Source organism: Pelodiscus sinensis, chromosome 9 (assembly GCF_052426305.1).
Source record: "Pelodiscus sinensis isolate ZL-2025 chromosome 9, ASM5242630v1, whole genome shotgun sequence".
Lineage (NCBI taxonomy): Eukaryota > Metazoa > Chordata > Testudines > Trionychidae > Pelodiscus > Pelodiscus sinensis.
This window is the reverse complement of record NC_143060.1, coordinates 21605572-21629800: the sequence shown is the minus strand read 5'-3', so window position 1 is coordinate 21629800 and position 24229 is coordinate 21605572. Positions and strand designations below refer to the sequence as shown.

General features: G+C 42.2%; 1 protein-coding gene across 16 annotated transcripts in view; it reads left to right on the top strand.

Annotated features, from left to right (window-relative positions):
* GNG12 (G protein subunit gamma 12) overlaps positions 1-24229 on the top strand; it is a 74335-nt gene that overhangs the window by 31681 nt on the left and 18425 nt on the right. For 10 of the 16 annotated variants that reach the window (XM_075936208.2, XM_075936206.2, XM_075936197.2 and 7 more), the window contains one exon: positions 8482-8525. The exons of the other annotated variants lie outside the window; for them this stretch is intronic. The gene's annotated coding sequence lies outside the window, so the exon portion shown is untranslated. The remainder of the gene's footprint in view (positions 1-8481; positions 8526-24229) is intronic. 16 annotated transcript variants of the gene reach the window in all.

Sequence of the window (24229 nt, the reverse complement as noted above, 5' to 3'; positions counted from 1 at the left end):
TACCCCCCAAATTTCAGTGTATTCAGCGAGGTATTGAAAGGACTCCTTTTCATAGCAGAACTTCCTGGCCATTTTGCCATCCCTGCTTATGTGGTCTTTCTGTAGGAGTATCAGGTATGGCCGTTAGTTTTACTTTGGTCTGGAATTACTTTTGGTATAAAAACGTTACTTAGAAACCTGTGACTGCATGTAGATTGTGACTTTGGATCCCTGTTAACATTGTTCTCATATTGTGGATTGACACAGTGCATGGTGATAAAATCACCATTTATTAGTGTATTAAGATTACACATGTTGTTAAGTACTATAGCGTTCACTATGTTCGGTCTGGTATGTTGCTGGATCCACATTGTTAAGTTGTTCAATTTATTCAGATCTCTGTCAAAAGAAATAGTGGCAAAATAATTAATATTTTATTCTTAATCTTTATTTGAGTGTTTTTTAGATGGTGTTTTTGATTTATTCTTTTAAAACTAGAGCATCAGCTGAATTTATGCAATTGTAGTGACTAGCAAATTATTTACAAAGGAATGCTGAGATGGAATTCCCTTGTGTAGTTTTACAGGAGTGAGTTAATTACACTTCACTCAGCAGGTTGTTCATAAGTCCTAGATCTAAGAGAGTCAGTTAAAAAAGAAAGAGAGATAGATTGGCCTTTAATTATCCCAGCTGGATCTCGGCTTTAAGAATGAGACATATACCTGCTGAGGCTGTTGTTTTAAATGCTAATAGCACTATATCTTTGGCATTTAATAAAGTCTGCAAAAAGAAGCAGGATGGTGTATTGAAAATAGTGTATACGTTCTTGTTGGAAAATAGTTTTAACTATGTGTATGCTTTTTCTGTTAACATTTCTAAAAGGGGAATTGTGCATAACACACCAAATACATGTTAAAAGACACATTTCCCTCGTTTTATAAACCTTTTATTACCAGTACATAGCTGACTATTTCTTTCCTGGTAGAGGTTCTCGTAGAAACAAAACTAAAACCTCTTCATTTTTCTATGAAAAAAATCAGGCATTTTCCTCAAAAGTCGAGTTAAGCTTGCTCATTGATAGATCTGGTGTCCTCTGGGTGTTTATTCTGTTGTTAAAAATAAAGAATGTTAGTACAATGGATACTTATACAGCTTTGAAATACATAGAAGAGGGCAGGTGATTTTGCTAGTTTTCCAGTACCGATTAATTTTCCCTCAAACTTTTTTTTCATTTGTGATTTAGATAATTTATTTTATTAACATTCTTATTTTTTTATGGGAAGAGTGTCTTTTTAAGAGAAGAGGTTTATGATGGATTGATGCAGATAACTGCTGTAGTGCAAATACATTGCTGTTATGATACTGCAGAAAGGTGAAAAAAGACAAAAGATCATAGAATACTAGAACTGGAAGGGATCTCGAGAGATCATCAAGTCCAGTCCCCCGCCCTGACAGCGGGATCAAGCATTGTCTAGATCATCCCTGATAGATATCTATCCAACCTGCTCTTAAATATCTCCAGTCATGAGATTCCACAACCTCCCTAGGCAATTTATTCCAGTGTTTAACCATCCTGACAGGAAGCTTTTCCTAATGTCCAACCAAAACCTCCCTTGCTGCAGTTTAAGTCCATTGCTTCTTGTCCTATCATCAGAGTCCAAGGTGAACAATTCTACACCTCCCCCCTCCCCCCCGTGACACTCTTTTAGATACGTGAAAACCGCTATCATGTCTCCTCTCAGTCTTCTCTTTTCTAAACTAAACAAGCCCTATTCTTTCTGTCCTCCCTCATAGGTTATGTTTTTTAGACCTTTAATCATTTTTGTTGCTGTTCTCTGGACCTTCTCCAGATAGAGAGCGCACAACAAAATAGAAGACACTACTCTGGGGGAGTAGCTGGAGGAGTAAGATTGTTCAGGATCCATGGCTCAGAAGTAGTGTGATTCAACAGAGTGACTTGAGGGTTCGGGTTGTGGGTATAGGGTAGTCATAGTTTAAACAAGCCAAGTTGAATGATTTCATTGCTGATTGGTTTGACATAGATTGGTCCCAAAAAAGAAATAATCATTGTCAAATTGCAAGATGAATTGTCCCCGCAGCCTTTTCAGACATCTGAAATTTCCTCTGTCTTTGACACATCTGACAGAAAAGGGTACAGATAAATCTGTTTTGTTTATTCCTATTTGTAGCTTTTAAGTAAGGGCAGGTCTACACTGAAAAGTTAGGTTGATCCAGATACATTTTTCAGCGGTGTGAAAAATCCACACACCTGAACAATATAGTTAAGCTACAGTGGTGCAGACAAATCCTAAGACAGTTGAGTGTCATGGTAGTATTGAGACAGGTTTTTGTGGTGGGAGCAGGAAGGTCAGGGATGCTTCCACTACACTTCGCCTGCTCCTTGACTCCTTTTTATGCTTCCTATCTGTAATCACATGTATTTAAACACCTCTTTTTCACCAGCAACTCACTATGTAATCTTACATCTCTGCTCTCTATTCCTTTTATCCTCATCTCACTCACTGAACTCTTCTCAAGGCTCTCCCTTCTCCTCCCTCTGTGTCCTTATTCCAGCTTTGTGCCTTTTCTCTTTGATCCCTGCTACCAAGAATCTTCCCTCTCCCTCAGATTCCTCTTTACATTCCACTTCTTCAGGAGAATACCAGGCTCTCTTCCTCTCTTCCTCTCTGCAGTTGTTGTCCTTAACCTATGGTGGTGACTTGAGTTACTACGTCTGACTAAAACTTGCTGTGCTGCTGCAATGCTGTATGTAGAGAGCTGATCTTACATGTCAGGGCCCGTCATTTGCTATGTTTACAATGAGGCTTAATATGGCTGACATGTAGGTGTTTACACAATTTTATGTTAAATAAAAACTTTATCTTATGTAGATCACGTACTGTGAGGTCTTTGGGGCAGGAAATGAGTCCTACTTCTGTTCTGTAAAGTTCTCACTAATTTTATTATTGCATGTGGATACAGGCAGTCCCTGAGTTACGCGGATCTGACTTACGTCGGATCCGCAGTTACGAACGGGGCCCTCTCCCTGGTCTCCAGCAGACCAGGGAGAGGAAGCAAAGTGGCGGAACATGTGGGCAGCGGACAGCCCAGACGCGTGTGGGCTGTCCGATGCCCGCGTGCTCCGCGGCTTTACTCTGCTTTGCTCCCCCTCCCCCTGGTCTGCAGACCAGGGGGAGGGGGAGCAAAGCGTCGGAACACACGGGCAGCGGACAGCCCACACGCGTCTGGCTGTCCGCTGCCCACGTGCTCCGTGGCTTTGCTCTGCTTTGCTCCCCGTCCCCCTGGTCTGCAGACCAGGGGAAGGGGGAGCAAAGCCGCGGAGCACGCGGGCAGCGGACAGCCCACACGCGTCTGGGCTGTCCGCTGCCCGCGTGTTCCGCCGCTTTGCTCCCCTCCCCCTGGTGTGCAGACCAGGGGGACGGGGAGCAGAGCAGAGCAAAGCCGCGGAGCCTGAGGGCAGCAGGACAGTCCACACGCGTCTGGGCTGTCCCGCTGCTCCCGTGCTCCGCGGCTTTGCTCTGGACGCCTGTGGTACAGCAGCTGGGACGCTGCCGCTCCCAGAGCGGCGCTACGGGACCAACCCGGCAGCACCCCAGCTGCTCTGCCCCAGGCATCCTGATTCAGCCACTGCTGGTCAGTTTCAGCAGCGGCTGAATCAGGATGCCTGGGGCAGAGCAGCTTGGGTGCTGCTGGGTTGGTCCAGCGGCGGTGCTACTGCACCAACCCAGCAGCACCCCAGCTGCTCTGCCCCAGGCGTCCCCAAGTCAGCCGCTGCTGAAACTGACCAGTGGCTGACTACAGGAAGCCTCTGCCCCGGGCTTCCTGGAATCAGCCGCTGATCAGTTTCAGCAGCAGCTGACTTGGGGATGCCTGGGGTTCTTAAGTCAGAACTGGCGTCCAGATTCAGCCGCTGTTGAAACTGATCAGTTTCAGCAGCGGCTGAATCTGGATGCCAGTTCCAACTTACATACAGATTCAACTTAAGAACAAACCTACAGTCCCTATCTTGTACGTAACCCGGGGACTGTCTGTATATATAATAATGATGGTAACGTTGTTTTGCTGAGTTGAAAACAATATGTCCATTTCAACAATGCCAGTGTTCAAGCAAATTTTTTAATATATTTTTTACACACCCTTTGTTTCCAGTTACAGCACATGCATTAGGTAGTCGTTTGGGTTGAAATGTTTAAAATAAGGATCTACTTCCTCTGAGAAGTGTAAGGTAAATTTAAGAATAGCAGAAAACAACTGCTATCTGCTAAAGGAGAAATGATAGATCTATGGGTAACATACTGAGAAAATTACTAGGAAGACTTGGAATCTTCTGATGTTTTTGTCTTTGTATTATAATGCCTTAACTACTGATGGGAGTGTATGACTGCATATTTACTGGTAATTGGATGGGTGACCTCTCTCTAAGTCTTTCAGGAGCCTTTTAAAGAATCATTTGCTTAATAGCCTGTTTGAAAATCCTTTTCTTAAACCTTGAGCACAAATAAATAAATTCTTAAGCATTTTGTTCAACATGTACATAAAATTGCAAATAATTCATCACCATATTCTAATGTAGAATACAACTCCAAGAATGTATGCCATTTATTTAGGATTTTTGTGACCATTTGTGTAGCTTAGATTCCCTTCAACTCTAAAGGAAAAGATTATTGGATAGTCTGGTTGTTTGTAAAATGTTTCTTAAAATTAGGAATTTTTGTAAGCAACCAGCCCATCTTTACAATCACATATCTAGCTATATTTGGTTAAACAAATCTGCAGAAAAAGATCTGCAGTAAAACTCCAGTTGTCCGGCATCCTGTGGTCCGGCACTCCTGATAGTCCGGCACCACCTGGAACCCGGAAGTGCTCCAGGCAGCCAGACAATTGGAGCTGCTCTGCCCCGGGCTTCCTGAAGTCAGCCGCTGGTCAGTTTCAGCAGCGGCTGACTTGGGGACACCTGGGACAGAGCAGCTGGGGTGCTGCCGGATTGGTCCCGCAGCGCTGCCCCCCTCCCGGCCCCCCCACCCCACCTCAGACACCTCTTAGCCCCCCCTTCTGATAGTCCGGCATATTTGATAATCTGGCACCCCCTGGGTCCTAAAGGTGCTGGATTATTGGAAGTTTACTTTACTTAGTTTAATGAGGACTATGTAAAGTAGTGCTGTTGCTTCTGTTTGTTTAAAGATGAGGGAAGAAAGTGTAAGATCAGTACCACTTTTGGCAATTTAATTTCCAAATGGTGTGAATGTTTTGTATGTCTGAATTGCCAACACGCTATTGGTAGATAATAGCTAACTATTTTAAGAAAATGGACAATGGAACTTATCAATAAGGTAATTATTATAATATTCTTTTGACCAGTACTTTTAACGTCAAATTTTACAATGAAAACCCAGAGTAATTCCATTGATTAAATGGGAGAGAGTATTTTTCAATTAAACTGATTTGTATTTGCATCAGTGAAATGGAGAGAAAAAATTAGCTCTCACTTTTTAGTAACTGCTCTTTTGGCTAAGGAAGACTTAATGCGACAGCTGGGGAAATCAGCAAGTGTATGTTGTGCTTTAAGAAGAAATGTAAATCTCAGGTTTTCCTTTTTTTCCTCTATCTTTTGTTTATTATTATTATTATAGCAACTGTAAGCATTAATCATGGACCAGGATACCATTGTGCTATGCACTGTGCAAACACAGAAAAAATATAGTATATTATAGTTTATTAAATAAAATTTGAGGAACAAATGGGACCAAAGTTTGGATTCTGTTTGTTGGAGTGGATCCAAGCTCTCTGAAAGGACTTCACACCATTTAGTAAATACAGGAAAATCTCGCTCTGCATCCACCGCAAATGGCAAAATTCATGAATATTGGGAGCTTCAGCTTGTGGCTCCTGTGGTGAGTGCCCTGTGGCTCCCAAACTCGCCATGGGAGTTAGGAGCCATGGAGAACCCATGTTCCCCATGGCTCTTGGCAGTGAGTTTCCCACAGCTCTCTGTCCCTGCTCCCACCAGGCAGGGACAGGAGACCTGCAAATACGCATAGCCACTAATAGTGAAGGTCTCCTGTACCTCTTCATTACTCCAAACATTTTTTTAAAAAACATACAGTTAGTGTGCTCTGTTATTGGCAACCAGTAAATCTTTGAATGTAGATATAATGTACTTAATACTGAATTCAGTGGCTGTATTGCTTTTCACATCTAATAGCATGTGTTGCAGGTTAGCAGCTGGAAGTTTTGTCTTCAAAAACAGCATGTTCAAACAAGCACATTTTATTCTTGCAACAAGGGACCATCTTTTTTGCTAAGTGTTTACTTGGTGCGGAGGACAATGGGGTTGTGGCCTTGGACTAGAACTCCTAGGTACTAGCATAATACAATTAATAAATAACTGGCCTAGAGAACACAACTCTTTGTCTGGCTAGAGTCTTTAAACTGTTTAAAAATAACCCATGACAAGTTCAGTTAGGCTCTGAGTTCTCAATCTCAAGCGATATAGTGTGGATCACATTTGAATAGCAGCACGCTCCCCTGCCTTTTTACAATCCCACAGATTCTTGTAGCACCAACAGCAATTGTTTTTGTAGAAGTATTTAAAGCTTTTTAACTTGTGCCCAGCACTCTTCGAGTACAGTCCTTATGTTAGGCCTTAGTTCCTCATGTGCCACTGACACATCGGGCAGTTGTTAATTGTGGTATTTTCCAGATGATGCCAGCACACTCAATATCCTATATCACTGTCTTCTGCCAGTTCTTCCCTGACCTTTCTTGCTTGTTCTTCCTCCCTCACTACTCAGTTCAGTGCTTGCTCACATGCCCTGGCCTAACTCCAGTCATAGTATCCAACTATTCATTGAAGCCCCTACTCAATCTTATAGCATAGTTGATGATATGCTTGCATATTTTGTGAACCACTTAGGCATTTCATTCATCACATCCTTCAGAATTCTTGGGTGTACATACTAGTTGATTCTGGTGACTCAACAGAAAAGTGAAAAGCAATACAGCCACTTACATTTATCTGTTTGCTCCAGAAATCTTTTAACACATCAATGTCTGATAGATCTGAGATTGTAGAGAAACAGACATTATTTTCAGGATGAGAAACTGTGTTCCGTTCAAAACATTCACATATGGTTTGGGGTTTTTGACATAGTAGCACATAAAAATGCATTCTCTGCAATAATTACACTGGTATTGTCATATATGACTAGTAATATCTGTTGATCTTTTCCAAATGCATTGAGATTGGATAATTTATTTCACACTTCAGGCAAATATGTTCTTTGTAGTGCTGTTGATTAATCGCAGTTAACTCACATGATTAACTCAAAAAATTACTTGCTATTAAAAATTAATCCCAGTTAATCACAGTTTTAATAGCAATGTTAAACAATAGAATACAAATTGAAATGTATTCAATACTTTTGGATCTTTTTCTACATTTTCAAATATATTGATTCCAGTTGCAACACAGAATACAGAGTGTACACTGCTCACTTTATATTTTTATTACAAATATTTGCGCTGTAACAATGATAAACAAAAGATAGTATTTTTCATTTCACCTCATACAAGTACAGCAGTGCAATCTCTTCATCATGAAAGTGCAACTTACAAATGCGGAGGGCTTTTTCTACATAACTGCACTCAGTAGTAAAACAGTGCAAAACTTTAGAGCCTACAAATCCACTCAGGCCTACTTCTTGTTCAGCAAATCATGAAGACAAACAAGTTTGTTTAATTTTATGGGAGTTAATGCTACCCACTTCTTATTTACACTGTCACCAGAAAGTAAGAACATACATTCACATGGGACTTTTGTAGTTGCCATTACAAGGTATTTATGTGCTCAATATGCTAAACATTCATGTTTGGGTCACCTTTCCAGAGGACATGCTTTGATGCTGATGTTGCTCATTTTAAAAAAATGTGTTTATTAAATTTTGACTGACTTCTTGGGGGGAGATTTGTATGTCTCTGGCTCTGTTTTATCTGAATTCTGCCATGTATTTCATATTATATTAATCTTGGATGATGACTTAGCATATGTTCCTTATAAGAACATTTCACTGCAGATATTACAAACCACAAAGTAGATACCAATCTATGATTTCTAGATAGTTATAGAATTCGACCCAAGGTTTAAGTCTGAAGTGCCTTCCAAAATCAGAGAGGAATGAAGTGTGAAACATACTTTTAGAAGTCTGAAAAGAGAAACTCTCTGATGCAGAAACTTCAGAACTCAAACACCCAAAAACCAAAATCAACCTTCTGCTGGTGGTATCTGATTTGGATGATGAAAATGAACATATATCGGTCTGCACTGCTTTGGATTGTTATTTAGCAGAACCCATTATCAGCATGGACACGTCCTCTGGAATTGTGGTTGAACGATGAAGAGACATGAATCTTTAGGGCATCTGCCATTTTATTATCTTGAAATGTGTACAATAATCCCAACTGAATACTTGTTTTTACTTTCAGGTGACACTGTAAACAAGAAGTGGGCAACATTATCTCCTGCAAAGGTAAACAAACTTGTTTGTCTGAGGAATTGGCTGAACAAGAAATAGGACTGAGTGGTCTTGTAGGCTCTAAAATGTTGTATTTTATTTTTGAATGCAGTTATTTTTGTGCCTAAAAAACTGATAAATTCAACTTGCATGATAAAGAGGTTGCATTAGAGTACTTGTACTATATCAATTGAAAAATATTATTTCTTTTACTTTCTTACAGCGCAAATACTTGTAATAAAAAAGTTAGCATTGTACACTTTGTAACAGTCCATGCACTCACCAGCATGGTGCCTCCCACTGGTCACTCCGAGAATTAGCTCAGCTCAGTTCTAGAGTGACTTCTTACCCATTGTAACCTGCCTGCTGTCTGGCCTGTAACCTGTTGTCCATTCTCCATTGCCTTGTATCAGGACCATGGAGCTCTTCCCTCAAGGTACTGCCTTGCCAGAGGCATTTTCAGGGAACCCCCCATTCCTTATACCCACCTTGCCTCAGTGACCCTACTGCTAGTCATCACTAATCCCTTATCTCAGGAGCAAACTGCAGTGTGAAATGGCCACTCATCAATGGCAAGGGTGTGTGGACCTGCTTCCTTCACCTGCTCTGGTTGCCTCCCTGCAGCCCTAGTACCCTTTGTCCCCCTGTTGCTAGGCCTTAGCCTGGGATTACTCAGGCTGGAGCTCCTCTGGCTCACCCTGTCTTTACCCAGCATTGATCTGTTGATGGTACCTACACTAGCAAGCAGCGAGATCCTTCTCCCTCCAAAGCCAGAGCAAAAGTGTCTCTCCTCCTGTCTGGGAGCCCCTATTTATACTAGACCAGCTGGGCCCTATTTGGCAGGTATTGGCCTCAGCTGCTTGCTCCACAGTCTCAGCCCTTTGCCAGGACTGGGTTTTAACCCTTGTTTCAACTGGAGTGGGGTGACTGCCCCCTACAGTGTCGCAATTGAAATCAACCTATTTGAAAATGTAGAAAACATCAAAATATTTTTAAATAAATAGTATTCTATTGTTTAACAGTGTGATTAATCATGATTAATTGTCTTAATCACTTGATAGCCCTAGATCATTGTTAATATGCAGAGGAAAGTTTTCCTACTTTCTCTTACAGGATGAATTTTACATTTATACTTAAACTAAAACCTGAAGAAAATGTCCTTTAATATTCCTTATCATATTTTTTTGCTGAGTCAGTTTTCAGTGTTGGTTAATATATTTATTTGTATTATAGTCTATGGATATGATTTTTCTTATTAATTGTATTAACATAAGCGACACTCTTGAATAGGAGCTGGTGGCTTTAAAATTGACTTACTTATTTTAAAATTGCATATGACTTCTTGTAGAAAACAGCCGTACTTTTCAGCACAGGAGCTGTCTGATATCTCTCTAGTGCTTTTTTTTTTTCTGGTGAAATATTCTATTTAATGAAGGTGAACACAGTTCTGTAACAAAAATCTCCATCAAAAGTTAATATAAAGTCTCCAACTGCATAAAAAGAAAACTGATATCATAGTTGTGGTTTTTTGTTTTGCTGTGGTTAAGGTTCTGTCAGTATTTCTATGATAAGAGATTTAGGGGCTTAGTCTAAATATAAAAAATCACTACCAAATCTTGCTTATGACATTTCTAGTGAAGGAGGAAAGATTTGTATAAATTAAAATAAATGTTAGTTGAGCTCATAACTACAGAACCAGTAGAAGTGAACTTGTTGATTCTTTGTATATTTACAGGAGATAAATATCTTTAATTTATAAATAAAAATCTGATCCTGTCATCCTTAGGCAAAGCTACTCTGAAATAAAAACTTTGACTCAGTAAGGAATGTCAGTTTGGGCACTGAATGTATTGGTGGATTTGTATAGCTATAAGTTCTAAATGCTTTCTGTATGGGCAAAAGATTTGAGTAAGACTTTCACAAGTGTCCTTTTTCTATTTCTTTAAAATTACATTTTATTTTAAAGAGATGTTTTTAAAAACAAGACAGTTTGGTATTGTAAACAAATTCTGGCTTTCTAACTCCTTAAGCCAACTCCTCTTTTAAATAGTTGCAAGTCACCGTCCAGTAATGTTAGTCTCCTGGCTCAGTTCACTAGACAGTAGCATAACTATGTCATGTAAGTAGTTTTACTGGCAGAATTATAAACGTCAGCTCAGGTGCAGCCCGGGAGATAGTGTCATAAGAACTTTGGTTTGGCATTGTTGTAAGTTTCTGGTAAGCAGTCTCTTAAAGATCATATTGCTCACACATGTCTGGTGCAAACAGCCATGCTCCGTGTTCTCATGCAAATGGCTTCTCTTTTGTAGTTGCACAACAGGAAATCTGAACTGTTATGAGTTCTTTAGATTACTAATTACCACTTACTTTGTGATTTTATGGAACTAAAACATTTTAACTTAGCTCAACACTTAGGTATCAGTAAATGTAAGATTTTAAACTAGACTAAGCTATTTTTTAGTGTTAAATTGTTTCTTCCATATTTATGGTAGACTATATATAATCATTCCTGGATGATCAGTGTCACTTAAAATTTTCCTTATTGAGCTGTCTATCTCTGTCTTGTATTTGAAAATGAGCCTGTCGGCTATGTAGGCCTTTAAATATGGTGAGTCAGCAGATGGTTAATTCACCATATAAGAACCCAAAACAGAAAGTCTCTTGACTTTGTAATTCTCAGTATTTTTCAGTTAGGATGTATTTTCTAAAAATAAAAGGTGCACCTGAAAACACTTCACTATCACCCTCACCAAAAAGAGACTTCCTGTTCAAAGAATAACATGCTGTTTCCCAGCCAAAAAGAAAAAATATTTGCCTTATGAATATTAATTTTTCATATGCAAATTGTGACTGTTCAGATAAATGAATTGATCTGTTAGTAGATTCTTCTCAAATCCTTTTGCAAGTGAAATAGTTAACTCTGCCATACCGATAGTATTTTAATACTTGGGTAACACAGTTTCTGTCAATGTGCATACATTGTACAAACTACCATGATAGTTTCTCAGCGGGTACATCTACTCTGCATACAGTAGAGTCCTGATTATCCGACCTAAAAGGGACCGACAGGTGGTCGGATTACTGAAAATGTTGGATGATTGGGACTCTACTGTAGCCAACGCCACTTGGTCCCCATCCCTGCCTGGCCGTGGCCCCTTCTCTCCCTGCAGCTCCCAGGCACGGGCCGGGAGAATGGCCCCGCTCGCTGCCCCATCGCTCTCCTGGAGCCGCTGATGCCGCTCCTGCCGGCGCCGCTTCATTCCCGGGTGCTGCAGGGAGGGGACAAAGCGGCACCAGCAAGAGCGGCATCAGCGACTCCAGGAGAGCAACGGGGCAGCGAGCGGGGCCATTCTTCTGGCCCACGCCCTGGAGCTGCTGATGCCGCTTCTGCCAGCGCCGCTTTATCCCCAGGAGCTGCAGGGTCAGATAAAGCGGAATGTCGGATTACCGAAGGTTGGATAATCCGGACTCTACTGTACTTATTTTGAAATAAGCTATTCCAAAATAAATACTCCAAAATAGCTTATTTTGAAATAGCACAGCTACACTACAGGTAAGCTTCAAAATTACTCCGAGGCACGCTTCTCTAATGTGGACATGCTACCTTGATTTAGAGCCCTGGGAGGCATTGGGGAGTAATTACTCAGAATGGCCCTGGGGAGGAGCTATTTCCAAATAGCAGCAGTGGAACATCCATACTACTGCTATTCCAAAATAGCTATTTCGGAGTAGGCATTATTCTTCATAGAATGAGGTTTACAGAAGTCGGAATAAGCCGTCCATTATTTCAAATTTATTTTGAAATAATGGAATTGCTGTGTAGACGGTCGCATTGTTATTTTGGAATAATGGCCATTATTCCGAAATAACACTGCTGTGTAGAGGCACCCAGATTGTACTGGTGGTTTATTTTAATCTATTATATACTTTATAAAGTTTGTCTGTCTGTCTGTTTGATCAAGAACTCCTCCTAGACAGTAAGAGCTAGTGCCACCAAATTCAGTATACAGCTTCCTCTTATCATAACTTAAAAGCATCGTAAGGGTTTGGTTGTGGATTCGCCTGGGATGGGATTGCTTCTCATAAAACTAATCAGAATAGAGACAAAATCACCAAACCAAGTTCAGTTCTCAAAACTGACATAACTCAGCGAATGTTGAAAGAGACTAAACCAGAGGTAAAAGTAGGCCAGTGTGCCCTAGCGAGCTTCTTCAGCTGGGGCGCTCAGTTGCAGGAGGAGGAGATGCATGCTCTCAGCCTGCCTCCCCAGACACTGCTACAAGCTGCTGCACTAAGCAGCAGGCAGGTGAAGGGGCTGGCTGGAGGTGCATGCCCTCCACCCCCGTCCAGGACTGCCCCAACCCCAAGCTTCCCACCCCCAAGCAGGGCCGGCTTTAGGAAGTGTGGAGCCCAATTCGAACCACTTTGGCGGGGCCCCCCACCCAGGATTTTTTGTTGAGCAAAAAAAAAAACACGCACCCACACAACAAACCACAACCACACACAAATATCACATCAGAAGTAGATCTGATCAAATGTAGTTGAACATTTTCAAAAAAAAAAAAGCCATCCTATATTATGCAAAATTTTACACAAAATTAAATCAGTTGCCTTAAGTGTAGGTCAAATATTTTCAATTGCAAACTATCCAATTTTTTCAATAAAGTTTAAAGTTTGATTTTTAAAACGTTACCAGAGGGCGTTGCAGTTTTCTGTTACATTGATTTATTTTTTAAATAGCAAAAAATTGAGTCTTTGTTAAGAAAATGTCAGTTCTGTGGTCAAATTCCAGGCCTTAGTGATTTCAGCACCAATGATTTCACTAGGTAATATGGTACCTCACCACCATTGCTTTCTTTGCACTGCTCTTCAACACATTGTCTGCATGTTGAGTCCAAGATCAGTCTAGACAAGATTTTATCAGTGATTTTTGCTCAAGCGATCACTGAGATAAGACAAGGACTCTCAATTGATTCTAATCAGCTCTGCCTTTAAACACTGGATGTAAAGTGACAGATATAATTGAGGACTCCCAAATACACTCTGCACCGCCAGAAATAAAACCTGTTTCCATCTTTTGTGACTTTCAGTTAGATGTGACTCCCTATCCTCTGCTTAGTGTTCAAGTTATGGTAGACCTTAAGCCAGGTCCTATTAAGTTCAGGTCTTTTAACCATACAATATGATTAAACAGCATTTAATATGGATAACAACATTTTATTCTCCCAGCTCCAAGTCCTAAGTGAATTTCAACCCAAAAGAGCTAAAATTGATCACCTTGACATAGCAAGTGTGTCTACTGATCTCTGTGGCAAAGTAAGTTGCCTATATAAATAAGGTCTGCTCCTGAAGCCTTTTCCTACAGTTGATTAACAGATGGCAGTAGATAGCTCATTCAGACCACTGGCTGATAATATTAAAGGGGTAGCCGTGTTAGTCTGAATCTGCAAAAGCGGCGAAGTGGGTCTTTGCCCACGAAAGCTTATGCTCCAACACTTAGTTAGTCTATAAGGTGCCACAGGACTCCTCGCCGCTTTTGGCTGATAATAGTTAGTCACTCTGACCAGTCATTAACTATAGTCATGGACTCACCATACTCTCCATTGTCTCTGATTCTCTGATGACCTGTAACAAAAAAGGAAGGTGGAAAGTGAAACTGAAGAGAGAGACCTCTCTAAATTCACCAATCTCAGAGCAGTATTTCCAAACCAAAAATCACAAGGAACGCCTACACAAAGTTATGAGAATGGTCTACAAATCATAAGATATTTTAAAAATAAAACGTTGGATTTTTATTGGCCTTTTGAGTATTTAGGGTTCATGTTTTAAAGCTTTCCTCCTTCGCTGTAAGGCCCAGAAGTATAGAGAACTTTTTGTAAATGAAAGCTGAGATTCCTACATAATCAACTGACTCCAGGCCTTTAGAAAAACATCAAGGCTGTGTCTAGACTGCATCCCTTTTCCATAAAAGGGATGCAAATTAGACACATCGCAATTGCAAATGAAGCGGGGATTTAAATCCCCCCCCCCCGCGCTTCATTTGCATAAACATGGCTGCCGCTTTTTTTCGGCTCGGAGCTTTGCCGGAAAAAAGCGCCAGTCTAGACATGGATCTTTCGGAAAATAAAGCCTTTTCCGAAAGATCCCTTATTCAAGGCTTTATTTTCCGAAAGATCCGCGTCTAGACTGGCGCTTTTTTCCGGCAAAGCTCCGAGCCGGAAAAAAGCGGCAGCCATGTTTATGCAAATGAAGCAGGGGGGATTTAAATCCCCGCTTCATTTGCAATTGCGATGTGTCTAATTTGCATCCCTTTTACGGAAAAGGGATGCAGTCTAGACACAGCCCAAATGTTTTGAGACTCATGGTAAAACAATGGAGGAATTCTTGTGAGCCCATGCTTTGCCCACAGTATAAATAAAAAAAACAACAACAATATCTTCTCCACTAAACATCCTAATGAAATACTGCAAATGGTGAACTGAATTCAACAGCTCCTGATATGAACAGGTATCAACCTAGTTTTTCATATTTGAGATGGGTTACCAGGAATCATATATGATAATATGAAATCTTTCCACTCTCAAGTCAGCATATTCACAAAGCACCTATAATTTTGATCTATTTTATATTAATTTTTTCTCCCAGGGCAACGGACCCCTCCAGCCCCCTCACTACGCCACTGCCCTCCTACCCCCCCCCCCTGCAGAGCTATCATATTATGCATGTGCAAGACCTATGAGAGCCATCCAATGAATCTGCAGTTAGTATCTGTGGCACCTGCTTCTGGGTGGTGTCTCAGTGCTGCCACATTCACCTCCAAAGAGGGGGCTTCCCGAAGCAGGCCCTTGCTGCTGACCCACAAGGCATCCACAGGTCCAGTCTCCTTTCAATGGGCCCACTTCCCAGGGCTCTTTGATCTTGGATCTGGCTTCCATCCCCTCTCCAACCCCCATCAGAACTACTGTGCCCTCCTGGCTTAGGAAAAGAATAAACAGGAGGATTGGAAATTAACCCACCCAGTCTCATGTCCTGTAGGCAGGGAATGAGCCTACATTAGGCCCCAGCTGGAGTATCATGTCCAGTTCTGGGTGCCACATTTCAGGAAGTGTTGAGAAACTGGAGAAAGTCCAGAGAAGATCAACACAAAATGATGAAAGGTCTAGAGAACATGAGGTATGAGGCAAGGCTGAAGAAACTGGCCTTGTTTACCTTGGAAAAGAGAAGACTGAAAAGGGACATGAGAGAAGCCTTCAAGTATCTAAAAGAGTATCATAAGGAAGAGGAAGAAAAATTGTTCTACTTGGCCTCTAAGGTTAGGATGAGAAACAATGGGCTTAAATTGCAGCAGTTCACTGACACCTGCACCTTCCCTTAGCCCTGCACCCTCCTGGTGCCTCCCCCTTCCCTTACTGCCCCTGCCCCCTTTGCCTTCTTTTTCCCTGATGCCCACCCCCTCATCACTCTCTGCCTCCATTCCTCTCATGCCCCTCTGTGCCCTCACACATGCATTGCTCCATCCCCACCTTTCCCATGCCCACCCCTTCTTTCAGCCTTCTCCCAGCACCTCCCCCTCTAGTCCCCAATGCCCTTCCCCTCTCCTCTCCCAGCATCGCCCTGTTCCCTCTCCTACTGACACCTCCCCTCCTGCACTTGGCCCCCTGGCATTTGTCTCTCCTGCACCCCTGTCTCTTGGTGCCTTCCCCTCCCCCCGCCCAAGCCCCTTCTCCTTCCATCCCCCCCCTCTGCCTCCGCCCAAGCCCTTTCCCCCCACCCTCATCCTCATCCTACCCCTGCCCCTAATCCCCCCATCTCCGCCTAAGCCCAAGCCCTGCCCCTTCCCTTCTCCCGCCCCGCTGCCGCCGCACAAGCCCATTCCCTACCTTCTGCCTTCCATGTTGCGGTTGCAGGGCCGGGGTCGGAGCCAGCGAGGCCCCACAACGTGGCCTCTCAGGACTTTTAAAATCCCGGGCTGTGATGTCACGTGCAACGCCGCAAATGGGCAGCAGCAGGCGGCGAGAAGAAGCCGCGCACGGCAGGAGCCAAGGGGGATGCTCTGGGGGCGGGGTGGAGGGACGCATGAGGAGGCCGGCATTGAGGTCTGAGACCCACTCCAGGCAGAGCCGGGGGAGAGACCCAGCTCCACATATTGGTGGAGCAGGGCCCCCGGCTCTGTAACTCGCCGGCCGGCACTTCCAGGTTCAGGGGCATGGGGCCCCCTTAGGCTCAGGGCCCCTTTAGGCATGGGGCCCGATTCGACCGAATTGCTCGAATCGGCCTAAGGCCAGCCCTGCCCCCAAGCACCCTTTATGAAGGGCTTGGGGAGGGACTGAAGTTCTACTACAATTCATGCAAGGACATTGCTTCCCCTTCATCACTGTCAGGGAGCAAGGAGAAAGTGCACAATTTACTGCATTCCTCTCCCTTGGGCTGGGGAGTGCAGGGGGCAGATGAGCAGTGCAGTTTGCTGTCACTCTTTGACAGGGACAGAAAAGGGAACAGAAAGCAGCTTCAGCCCCCCTGCCCTCCTTCTACACACATACACCAGCCTTCTGCCCTGAGGCCCCCCACCCCCACCCCATGCCAGCCCTCTGCCCTGACTCCTGCACCCATCCATATCCCCTACCCTGACCCCCCCTTAACCTGAACCCTGCCTCCTGTACCTCCATATATCTCAACTTGCCCTGAGTCCCACAAACAGCCAGCCCCCTTCCCTAAGCTTCCTCACATCCCCAAACCCTTGCCCTGACTCCTGAGCCTCCCCACACCCTGATACTTCGCTACTCCCTACCTTGAGCCCCCCTTCCCACACTTCACCTCACACTTACATTTCTTACAGGTACTGTTGTATCACAAACCTCCACCCCCATCTCCTGTCCTGAGGGCCTCACCCTTGGGGGAAGAGGGGAGGCTTACAATATGATAATAGCTGTAAGCCTGTAAGAAATGTATGCTACTTTTACCACTGGACTGAACTAAGATGAGCCAGAAAATAAGATGAACCTAGAATAGGATTGCTTCTCAATAAACCTTATGGAAAAGAGATAAATCAGAGAAATATGGAGTAGTGCTCTGTTTTTGCACAGCTAAATCAATGTTTAAGGTTTGAAAACTAGAAGAAAATGTTATTGGAAACCACACTGAATATAGTCCTTTTTTGTTGAAACATATAGCAAATGATAAGAATTTATAGGGATGAACAAAAAACTACCCATAATGGAATTACCATTTTAAAAAATTACTAAAATAAATTAAACAGAAAAATTTTAACAATCCCTTTTTTTAACAAAGCCAAAATAAAAATTAACATAATAAAAACATTTTTTTAAAAAAATACAATCTTTTAAATAAAGCATGTACATTTTCTTTTTATTTTGTTTAAAAATTGAGTTAAGGACCTGCACAATCTGCTAGTTTCATATGGTATAGATGTTAGGCAAAACTGGGAGGCTATTATTAGTGTCTGTTATATTTTTTTACGTCAAAGCGTTGATACCCACAATACATCAGCCATCTGTGAACCTTGATCATTTTCCACACAGCCAAAATACACAAAGACGTCTCATCTCCTAAAAACAGACACTGTTCCCAAAGCATGTTTGACATTGCTTGTACCCAGTACTTTTTTTTGTTAACAAAAAAAATGGTGCCAGTACTCCAGGGGAAAAATTGTTGAGCTCTGACTGGAGATGCCGGTACTGCGTCTAGAGGTACCGGTACTGTACCATCACAAAAAAAGCACTGCTTATATCAGATTAAGTAGTTAACAATGCAGAGTCAAAATGAAGAAAATGATGTTGACCATTTTTTCTTTATTTTTGCAAGTTAGTACAAACTTTTTCAGTTTTGTTCTGAATATATAGATGTATTTAAACTGTTATCTCCAGAGGGCCCCATTGGTGACTTTTTAGGATCCTGATAGGCTTAACCAATTTGCATAAAATGGAGCTGATAGTAGCCACATTCATCATAAATGGGAAAGTACGACCTGTGGAGATAGTGAGTCGTAGCATACATTTCTCCATCCCAAATAGCACATTATATGATGCAGTTTCTGTGGATCACACTCCTATATTCAGGATAAAAATGGTCAGAATACATTGTTTCTTGACCAGATTTTCATCTGCAGATTAATGATATTACTTCAGAATTTCAGGACAGAGAAATTCTGTCTGTTACTATGTGTATGGATAGCGCCTAGCATAATACTAGCAAAATAGGAATAGATTTCAGTTGGGGATTTTAGATGCTATTATAAAAAATAACATATTTAAGCCTTTCAAAACAAACTCTTCCAAGGGAAGCATTATCAGCATTTTGTTTTGTCTTGGAAAGATTTTGAGTTGAGGACAGCATGTTGAATAGTTTTCTGTAAAATGGAGTGTTGTAAGTCAGAAAAGTCTAGGTTCAGGTCACTGATACAATACATTTGGGAGATGAGAGAACTACCTACACAGCAACTAATCAGTTAATTTGTTTTCCTATAATAGAATTTGGATGACATCCTTCTTATAGTGATCTGCGTTTGAAAGGACAGGCAGTGTGTGCTCTCTGCTCTATTTTCCCCACTTACAACTGTGAGAGATACTTTTCCTTCCCAAATTACATCATTTTTGTTCTAACTCTACTAAGGAAAGCTGAATTACAGAAATCCTTGATGGAAATACTTTGTGAACTTATAGTATTCAATCCAAGGCCAGTCCATTTCTGTAAAGACTACATGCAGTGAACTGGCATGATGATTTATAGAACTTCTTCAGTCATGTTTGCTGAAAGTGAGCCATATGGAGTGGTAGTAACATTTAAATTTATTCTGTGTTTCATTCTTCTGTAGTCTCCTTGTCCCTGATGGAAATACGGGAGTTACTAGAAAAATAGGTCAATGCAGAGAAAGCAAGTGATTATTTAAATGGTCAGATTCATCTAAATCTGTGAGATTTATGAATGTGTTGTTAACATGCATGATTCAGGAAATAAGTTTTAAATGATACTTGGAAATCAGTTATTTAATGCACGTTCTATTTGCTTTTCAGTAGGAGATACTGCCTGTCATTTTCTAATTAAGCTCACCCCCTGCTTGCTAAATAGAGTCTTTCCACATTGGCCAGTTAAAATTCTCCCAACTGGAAAAGCTTTTGTATTGTGTGTAGTTTGTTGAAGGTTGACAATATTCATTCTTTTAAGCTCTGTGTTCTGGTGTTTCACTTTTTTTCTCTGTTCTGCTTATGTGCAGACTACTTCTGCTCCCATTGAAGTTGAAGAAAATTCTGCTAATGATTTCTGTGGGAACGGCAGCAGATTTTTGATGATCCCTTTGTATTGTCTCCTGATCCATAATTGTGATTATATAAGCATAACAGGGTTAGGTTAATTGAGGAAAGACTTAAAGAATATAGAATTACTGTTGCTAATACAGGCAGTCCCCAGGTTACGTACAAGATAGGGACTGTAGGTTTGTTCTTAAGTTGAATTTGTATGTAAGTCGGAACTGGTACATATTGTAGGGGAAACTCTAGCCAAACATTTCTCCAGAGCTCAGTTTTATTCTCCCACACCTCAGTTCCCTCAGTCCTTTATTCTCAAGCTGAGGTGTCTACTGAGAAAAGTTGCTCTGTCTCTCCCTGGTCTGCTTGGGGGAGGGGGGGGCGCTAGCTTCGCGTCTCCCTGGTCTGCTGGGGGGAAGCAGCTAGTGCGGGGTTACCTCACCCCATTTGTAAGTAGGGATCCGATGTAAGTCGGATCCATGTAACCCGGGGACTGCCTGTAATTAATACCTAGAATTTTCACAGTGCATTTCATTCATTGATGTCAAAGCATCGTACAAAGGAAGTGAATATCATTATCATTTTACAGATGGGGAAACTGAGACACAAAGATGACATCACTTGCCCATGTTGACTCAGGAACCACTAGTAGATCCAGCAATAGAATGAAAACATCATGAGTCTCAGCCCAATCTCTTTCTATTCAGTCACGATATGTACTTCACTAGACACTCATTAGCTGGCTAAACATTCATTAGAACAAGATCTAGGTTCCTTCACTGATTTGAATTTGACAATCTGGTTCAGTCCCTTGTGGAGATTGTCAGTTAATATGCAATTATTTTGTATAGAACAATTGGTGATACAGTTTTGTCTGGGAATTTGTATGTTTTACAGACTAAGTTAAAGTAGGGTCCAATTTGAGAGTCCTTACTTAGCAACTTTGAGTAAAATACATTAAGGCACATAAAAAACCTTAACTCTGCCCGGTGGCACCATGCAATATGATTATGATTAAGATATTTTAATCGATTATTTTAATCGCGGCTTCATTTCCCTCTTCCGATCTGGCTAATCTACATGCCTCCGTCGAAGGAGGCATGTAGTCTAGACACACCCTACAAGATTACACTTTTTTGCTAATATTTTCCACAAGTAAAGCAAAACCTCATACCTCACAAGAGGGAGAGACTCAAGTGAGTCACTGTAGATAATCCTTCTATCAGGTTAGCAAGAGGAGACCATGAGACCAGGTTTTGAAAAGTCAATTGAAATAGTGATCCCAAAGAAGAACGGAATCCTGCAAACTCCAAGCCCTTAAGAAGGATAATGAGCTTGATTTCTGAAGTGTACAGTGTCAATAACCTCATTTGAATCAATGGTAGTTTGGATAGTCAGTATTCTGCAAGATCTGTCCCATGTGAATTGGGGATTAGGAATCTATCATCTGTATTTGTAGAGTATTCCTCATTTTAGTATCTAGTTCCATGCTTATTTTCTCTGAACCAGCAGTAGCAGAAGCAATCCCTGTTACCCAGGGCCAGTCCTAACCAATTGCCAGCCACGGGCAAATTTCTTTTTGTGGTCCTTACAACAATATGCCATATTAGCCCGAATATTTGAAAAATGTTCTTTGATCCTTAAGTTTGCATATATGGTTATGAAATATTTTAAAGAAGCATTTTCAAATTATTTTTATAGATATATTAATTATTAAAGTCAGTTAAGGTTTGGTCTCGCCCTGGGCAACAAAATTCCTTGCTATGCCATTGCATCTCATTTTCGTTTAAAAGAATTAGAGACACTCACCTACACCTGTCCAACTGTCAGACAAGGCACTCTGCTGATGCCACTTATAAAGAATGAGAATTTATCTTGTGTGGTTGATTGATTTGCTCTTCAAAGAAAAGCAACGAAAAATTGCCACAGTGATTTTTATGCAATTAATAGGGTTCCTATCTTCCAGCCGCGCCTGCTGCCTCGTGCCCTGGCCCTGGCTAGGAAATACGGACACTAAGGGGAGCTGTCCAGAGACATGAGACTCTCCCGGGAGTGTGTGGTGGGGAGGGAGCTGCAGATGCGGGGAGCCAGAGGCGGGTTCCCAGCACCGGAGAGTGAGAAGCAGCCCGGGGCTGCAGTGACACAGGGACAGTCTGGAGCACATGCTGGGGGGAAGGTACAGCCTAGTGCCAAGGGCTTTGCTGTAACAGGGACACTGCTGACAGACTGGGAGACAGACAGATGCCGGGCCCTGCTGCTGGGAGTGAGACTTGCTCTGTGGAGCAGCGTCTGTCAGGGGTAGATCCCAAATCGCCCTTCCTGCCAACTGAGCAAACCAGCCCGTGACTCCACATCGAGCTTCCCTGGCACCCTGTTTCATTTATTAATTGCTGCCGAGAAAACATGAAAAATATCTGGCCAAAGCTCATGCAATTTTTCCCATTATATATTCAATATTGTGTTACTTTTCGGCGGCTCCTTGAAAATGGTGGCCCCAGGTGACCACCCAGCTCACCCACCTCTAAGACCAGCTCTGCTGTTACCCCACATGTACACAACTTTTCTGAGGGTGCAGGAAAGAAATTCTAAATAAGCAAGCCAAATACATAACTAGGAGAGCAATCTGACGGGTCAATGTGTATGACAAAGATAATGAAAGACTCCACTTTGTTCAATCCTCTGAAGTGCACTGTCCTAACTTGTATATTTGTCAGAGTGTCAACCATAAGCGCTGAACATGCAGTGTAATGGCAGGTAGAAATGCAATGAGATAGCCACTTCATATGGCCCATAAAACCAGAGTGACTGAGCAAGTCAGAAAAAGATTCCCTGCTCTGAAACCAGGCTGCTTAGCCTTGTGCCTGATACAGTCAGAATTTGTGGCATTGCTGGTAATGGACAGTAGTTTGATTATAAAGAAAGCTGTTACCCACAGATATCTTAGTGCTTATTCGTGATAAACCAGCTCAGATGGGTTGTAGTAAAATATACTTTTCTAAAGTATATTTAAACATGATGCATTCTAATGCTCTTAAATGATTATTACCCCAGCATACATGAGAACTCCCCTTTCACTGGGTAGTTGGCCCTCTGAGCACAGTCAGGCCTCCAGCTACCTGTGACAGGCTCCACTAAGGAGAATGAGTCCCTCCAATCCATCTTTGAGTAGCTAACTGCCAAGGTGGGTTGGAGCTGTTAAAAAGCTAAGGAACACCTGGGCCTGATAAAGAGTTATGAGGGCTCAGTTAAGAGGTCCCACAGCAAAAGCTCTTCCGAAGAGGGACTTCTCAGGAAGCTGGTTAGGGATCTCACCAGGAAAGGGAGCCTAGGAAAGATACTTCTGGAGGGAAGAGGTTCTGAAGGAGAGATGTGAGTGCCAAGCTCTAGCGAGAACTAGCACCCGTGCAAGGAACTTACCAGATGTTGGCAAGTGGTCCAGATAACAGAAGACCTGCACACCACTCCAGAAAAGAGCAATGAGAGTCCAGAAGGGGAACCTTTCCCCAAGTGATGGTCAGAAGCCTGACTCTGGAAGAGGGCCTTATTCAAGAGGGCCATATGGGAAAAGAACCTGGATAGAGATGGATGGATTCAGAAGAAGACAGAGAAAGATTAATTTGGTTCCCGTCCCCTTCCCTGGCAGGGGCTCAGGGAGAGTCCCTGCTTACATGCCCCTTTGGCCTTAGGTTATGTAAACTGTATCCCTTGAGGGGAGCATTGTGGTTACACAAAAGCCTAATTAAAAACCTTCTAGGGAAAACTGAGGCAAGGATGCATCCACAGTTGTGTACCAGGCCAGTAGGTGGCATGCAAGGCTACATCAGACTTGACACAAGGGAGTGTTTCCTGGATGAGTCGCCACCATAACACCCTTGTATAAGTTACAGCTCTGAACAGTATATGTATATTTCCAAATGACTGGACGATCATATTTTGTACCATGTGTGTGTGGATTTACTGCCGAGGTGTTCTCACAGGTCTCCAGCTCCACTGATGATGATAACAAAAGGCTACTTGCGTGTGTGCTCAATGATGTGTGCCGTGTCGACTTGTGCACTTAGGCTATGTCTAGGCTACAAGCTTCTTTTGGAAGAAGCTTTTTTGGGAAGAGATCTTCTGAAAAAACTTCTTCTGAAAGAGAGCATCCACACTGCAAAAGTGCATCGAAAAAGCGATCTGCTTTTTCAAAAGAGAGCATCCAGACTGAATAGGCACTCTCTCACATGTAAGCTGTGATTACTATGGATGGAATGGCCATTAAGGCACCTGTGCTTTTTTCTCTTTCCTCTTCTTCTGAAAGAACTCCCTCTTCCCCGTCCAAACACACCTATTTGCAAAAGAGCTCTTTTGCAAAAAGGCTTCTTCCTCGTAGAATGAAGATTACCAATGCTGGAAAAACCCCTCTATTCTTTCTATTTTCATGTGGAAAAACACAGTTGCAGTGTGGACGTTCCTCAA